The sequence below is a fragment of the Monodelphis domestica genome, chromosome 1 (genome assembly GCF_027887165.1).
Source record: "Monodelphis domestica isolate mMonDom1 chromosome 1, mMonDom1.pri, whole genome shotgun sequence".
In the NCBI taxonomy this organism is placed as follows: Eukaryota; Metazoa; Chordata; class Mammalia; order Didelphimorphia; family Didelphidae; genus Monodelphis; species Monodelphis domestica.
The window spans coordinates 243008506-243015141 of NC_077227.1; positions in this window are offsets into that span (position 1 = coordinate 243008506).

Here is a 6636-nt window from a genome sequence, read left to right on the forward strand (position 1 = left end):
CAAGGGATTTGAAAAAGTATTGTCAATGCCTTTCCACTGAATTACCTTGTATTTTTATGCATAGTTTCAATGTGTGGGTATATGTACACACAGATATGGAGTGTCTTCCCTGATGGAATATAAACTTCTGATTAGGAATTCTTTTATTTTTTGTCTAACCCCTCTGCTTAACATAGAGCCTGGCACACAGTAAGTGCTCAACAGATGCTTATTGATTGATTGATGGGGAAAGTGCAATCAAAATGAGGGATAACCAATGAAAATGTAAATGAGTGTCATTGAGATTGTTATCATGCTTGAAAAAGACAAGAGGTCCACTAGCATGTCCAGAACAGCTCGACTAGCATAATTATGGGAAAACATAGACAGAAATCACATGTAGTGAAAAGTCATGGGTTAATTGTACTCTGAATCTGTGGATGGAATATCTAAGATGATGAAATCACTACTCCACAAGCCTATTTGCATCATATAATTATTTTATGTGTTCTTCTTTTCAGTCTGAATAATTGCAACTGCATTATTTCTCACATTCCTAAACCACCTTCTTCATATTCACCATTTAATTTTCCATTATATTTATGAATTTTCTAAATTTAAACTTCTCTAATGTTTGTGACCATTAATCATTTTGTATGTCTTTCTATCTTTCTCTTTTTTTAACTTATCTTTGAAAAGAATCCAAGTGACAAATACATCAGGAATCTCCCACTATCATTAAACTTTGGCAGTGATCATTACTTTCAAGGTTCTCAATCAATAGTCTTTGGTTCATTTGGTATGCATTCAAGTTGTTTTGAATAATGAATGTTATTTGATAGTCACCTAGATGTTGCCAGTTTTCCCAATTCTTTCTCAAGGCTCACTTATTCAATTTCTAGATTTGATCCTTTGCATTCATAGAACATGCAACTAAAAATCTAAGGAAAACTGGGACCCAGAAGATCAAAGTATTTCTCCAATAACCTATGGATTATGAATGGAAATTGATTCTAGTTATTTGATTTGAGATAGTGTTTCCTCTATCTCAGAACTGGCAAAAATCTATTAAGTAGTAAAATAAAAGCAATCATAATTATTTTTTGCCCAGAATTATAATTACTTTTGTACAGAAACTTCCTTGATCAATTAAGATCAACAGCTCGGCTATATAACCTAAAGTTTTTTTTTTTTACGTTTTGCAAAATATATTTTTTTAATTTTTATTTGGTCATTTCCAAACATTATTCATTGGAAACAAAGATCATTTTCTTTTCTTCCCTCCCCCCCCCTATATAACCTAAAGTCTTAAAGAGTTTCTTTGAGCACCAAGCAGTTAAATGATAACCACTTCCATATTCTTAAAATGTGTGATAGGAAGAACTAGAGTCCAAGTATTCTGATTCAAGAAATCATGTTCTATCCATAAGGAAATAATTTTGGAACAGAATTTATGAATTTATTTGAGTAGTCTGTCCTAAAAGTCTTGGTGTGGTTTAAGACTTTAATAACTACAAAAGAAAAATCCCCTGAGAAAACAAGCTATACCAAGGAAAGTTGACATTATCTGCAACTTGTAGTCCTAAAGAGTCACCTATTAGCACAAGGTGTTTTGTTGTTGTTGTTGATGATGATGATGGCTATATTCATAGAAAACTCCACTGTTAACCAAGTGTTTTACATTTCTTACTGTATTTGGTTTTCCTATCTACTCTATCAGATAAATCAATGAAATGTTGCCTCCATTTTATAGCTGAGAAAACTGAGGTGCAGAGTTAAGTGGCTAGTGCAGGATCACACAAACTAGTGAGATTTGGAGCTAGAACTTATACTCAAGTCTCCTGCCTCTGAGTTTATTGCTCTTTCTGCTGCTCCCATTAAACAATACAAAGTTTGTTAAATGTAAATTCCCACACTTGTCAAAATGAAACCTGCTTGCATGATTTCTATAAGCCAAATGTTTTCTATTCTGAAACAAATCAAAATTTACACATCAATCCAGAATCCATAGAAGAAAGAAAGGGATCCTGGCCAGTTGGCAGCTTCTATTCAAGCAGGTGGGTTTGGAGTTTCTGAGAAATCCTGCTCTTGGGAAATGTTTATGATTTCAACTGTGACCCACTGTGCAAAAGTCCTATAAGCCAACAGTCACTTAATTTCTCACTTGGATTAAGTACTCATGCTGGTCTTTGAACTTGGACATTGATCACAGCTCAGTTTCCCAATATGGAAAATGGAGAAGTTTACATTCCACAGAGTGGCTTTTCAATGTATTAATGTCTATATAATGCTTATTATTCTTGTATTTAATGTTCTGTAAGATTTTCAAGGACTCTAAATAAGTTACAAAGCCAACAAATCCAGTGCTTAGAGAGTGCTTCTGTGGGCAGTGATTTCCAGGTTGTGCTTTTGAAACTTTTGGAAACAGTCATATTCCTTTCATCAATGATATTCTAATAATTCTAATAACTGCCTGGGTGATTTTGCACTGATTTCAGCTACTAGTCACAAATTATTAAGTATGTATTCCATGAACTTTGGAGGGGGGTCAGGAGTGGGGGAGAGGTTAAATATAAGACTCATGCATTTTTTTAACCTTTACCTTCTGTCTTAGAATTGATATTAGCATGAATTCCAAGGCAGAAGAACAGTAAGGGCTAGGCCATTGGAGATGTGATTTGTTCAGGGTCAAGCAGCTAGGAAATATCTGAAGGTCAGATTTTCACTCAAGCCTTCCAGACTTTAGGCTTGGTTTTTTCTCTATCCACTAGTTACCTAGCTGCACCACCCTCCCCTTTTAAACCCTTACCCATCATATTAGAATTGATATAATTATTGATTGTAAGACAGAAGAGTGGTAAAGGCTAGGTGACTAACTTGTTCTCTCTCTCTCTGTCTTTATGTCTCTCTCTCTCTCTTTCTCTCTCTCTCTCTCTCTCTCTCTCTCTCTCTATATATATATATATATATATATATGTATGTATGTATGTATGTATTTCTCTCTCTTTACCCCTCTTACAAACCAGGTTAAGAAACTTGCCCAGAGTCACACAGCTAATAAGTTGCTAAGGCTGGATTTGAACTCAAATCTTCTTGACTCCAAGCCCATCACTCTGCCACCTAGTTAATGTGTTTTTATAGTTGATTACTTTTAAAAATACAAAAGGAAGTTGATATCTATTGGCTGATACATGCTTAGCAACATCACTGAGTGTCAAATAATTCAGTAAGAATTGAGTTCATCATTTCAGGAAAAGGATCTCCTCAAGGGCAGCCAGGTAGCATGGTAGATAGACCACCAAGACTAGAGTCAGGAATAGTTTAATTCAAATCTGACTTCAGACTATTACTAGTTGTGTTATCTTGAGCAGTTCAGCTCTGTTTGCCTCAGTTTACTCCTCTATCAAATTCAGATAATATTATAACCTACCTCCTAAGGTTGTTGTGAAGATAACATAAGATAATAACTGTAACACATTTGGCCAGTACTTGGCACATTATAAGTGATATATCACATTGAGTTATGATAATAAGGAGGAGAAAACAAGCAAGAAAAATGGGATGCCTTTTTGGGCTTGGTGGAAGATCTAGGTAGATGCAATTCCTTTCCATTCTACTAAAAATGAAATAATTTCTACAACAGTATTACTTTGTTTCCCCTGTGTATTTCATTATTGGTCTGAAGCAAGTTTTGATATCCACCACAGCCCATTCAAATCTCTAATCTGCACAGAGACCTGCTTTCTTCATTCTTTCTGTGTGATGTTGGTAACAAAAGTACAGATTTAGAACTGAATAGAACTAGAAGTCATTAAATATATCCCTTCTTATTACAGATTAGAAAACTGAGTTTTAAGTGACCACAGTGACTTGGCTAAAGCCATGTGCTTCCTATAATAAAGCCAGGATTATATCCCAAGTTCTCTGACTGCAAACTAGCCTTTATTCCAGAACACCAAAATACTTCTCAATTCCTCACCCTCCATACATTAACTGTAGCCCAGATTCCAATTCACCTAATCATTGTTATAATGAAATGAATTTAATGCACCTTTACTATCTAATATGCCAAAATCAGCTCATGATCTTGGAGTAAGGAATAAAACTACACACAGACACATACAAGTACATATTATATATAAATGCATACATACATGCATATATAGTCAATAGCCAAATGTCATACCTATTTGGTAAAGGTAGAAAAATTGCCTAGTCATTAATAATTCATTTGCTATATATATTTGTATGTATGTGTATATGTGTGTTCATATACACACAAATGCATGTACATTTACTCACAATAATATTATATAATTATTTCTTTAATTTGTTGGTTGGTCTTCCTAAGTCCTTTGATTTGCTTATGCCTTGGCCACTTGCCAGGTTAATAAATTAATTCCATATGAATTGAATGGGTGCTACACAAAAGACATTGGTTTGCCAGTGAATCAATATTTAGAAAAATGTATTGCCTTCGGTTCTACTGACAGACCTCCTTAATACATTGGATTGAAGCATACTTTATATGGGTGCCTGCAATATGTTGATGGTACCATTAACCAAATCTTTAAAGAGGAAGTGAAAATGTCAATAGCCCTCCCTTTCAACAAATTCAGGCTGAACTCTAAGTGTTAAATTTATTCTAGTTTGTATAAAACTTATGAATTACTATATATCTTAGTCACCTGGACTAATTATTTATATGTGACTTTCCATTTCTTTCTTTTCTCATATTATGTTTTTGCCTAGACTTCAAATGAATTTTGCCATACAAAAAAAATGAGAAGGGATAAGTCTATCATAGGATTTAATGCATGAAGGGCACTCAGAGTCATCCATTCCTACTCTCTGACTTTATTGATGATGAAATTGAGGAATTAATTTGTCAGAGATTACTTAGGGATTAAGTAGCAGAGATGGGATTCAAATACAAATATTTTGACTTTTTAAAAAAGCTCATATTACATAATATAATAGCTAACTTTTTGCTTGTATTGTCTTGGGCAATTCTTATAATGACCCAGCAAAGTAGTCATTATTATTATTCCCAAATTACTGATGAGGAAACTGCTCACAGATTTTAAATGGCTTAGCCTTGGTTATATAACTGCCATCTTTTAGGGGCCAAATTTTAAATTAATGGGAGTAATAGAGGCAGAGAGTGAGGTAAAGCTTTGAAGACGAGCAAAAATTAGATAATTTTTTTTATCCTGTACATCTTTATTATGACATAAATCCTAGAAGGAAGAACATGGGAATTTAGCCTTTTTTGTACACAGGGGAAAAAAGGGGGAGGGAGTTGATCATTCATCACTCTTCTCTTTCCTTTTCTGTGCCACAGAATTAAGGTTCAGAAAGGATCTTAGAGGTCATTTATAAGTCTAATTTCCTAGTTATATAGATGAGAACCCAGACCCCAAGATGTTCAATAACTAGCCCAAGGTCATGAAGGAATCAAGTAGACTATCTGAAACTCAAATATAGGCCCACATACAATGTATTTTCCATTATACTTTTTGACCCTAAAGTCTATGAATTTATGATTGTCAGTCTCTATGGAACGATACTGGACCCAAGGTCAATAAAGACCTGGATTTAGAATCATATCTCTGACATTTAATAGCCCCATGACTTCAGGAAAGCTCTTGATCTTCTGCATCTCAGTTTACTCATCTGTAAAGGGAATATGAAAATGATCAAAATACATACCTTATATGGTTGTTGTGAAGAAAGCACTTTGTTAACTTTAATGAATTAAAATTTGTACCATTTTCGTTGTTGCTGCTTTTGTTGTTTTTCTAATTTCTATGCAAATATAGTGAAATTTGATGTTTAGTGAAATGTTGATTAGATTTTATTTTTACCAGAACTTTATACTGCTACTTCAAAATGCATAGCTTTTTTTTTGTTCTTTCTTCTTTGCTAAGCTGTGCAACTACAAAGCGGATAATTTAACAAATATAATGATAACATGCTAACCAGAAAAAATGCCTGCATCTTTAACAGAAAAAGAGATGAGAGATTCATTTGCAAAACTACTCCTCTTATACAGAATGAATATTGTAAAATAGGTGAAGTTTAATTATGGCTCCCTTCCATTTGCTTGTTATCTTTTTATAACCCTTTTCCTCTTCTTTCCTCCCACCTTCAACCCATACCAATACCATTTTGCCAATACTTTCTAAACTATAAAGATGTTTTTGTTGACTTACCAAGGTTATTTAGAATTTAATTGGAAGCCAGTGAATATATGTGCTCATTGCTGATAAGAAAACCATGGAAGAAGGAAATTTTTGCAGAAAAAAAGAAGCCCTCCAACTTGACTTGACATTACAGAATGAGGAATTTCATCTTCATAATCAGTAAGTTCATGGTTGTTCCCTCATAACTCACACTTTGACAGGAAGGTATAGTGAAAAGATCACTACTTTGGTAGCTTGTGTACAAGTCCAAACTCTGAAACTCAATATCTGTGTGATATTGGGTAAGTAACTAAGTATCTCTGGATATGGCTCTCTCTTGTATAATATTATGTAGGGGAACTGAATGTTATTAGGATTTTCTTTTCAGACTGTAAATTCAATGACTAAAAGCCCATTTTTAGAGTAATAAATGTTTTCATGATAATTTGGGCAAGAAAATTTTTCTTTCACT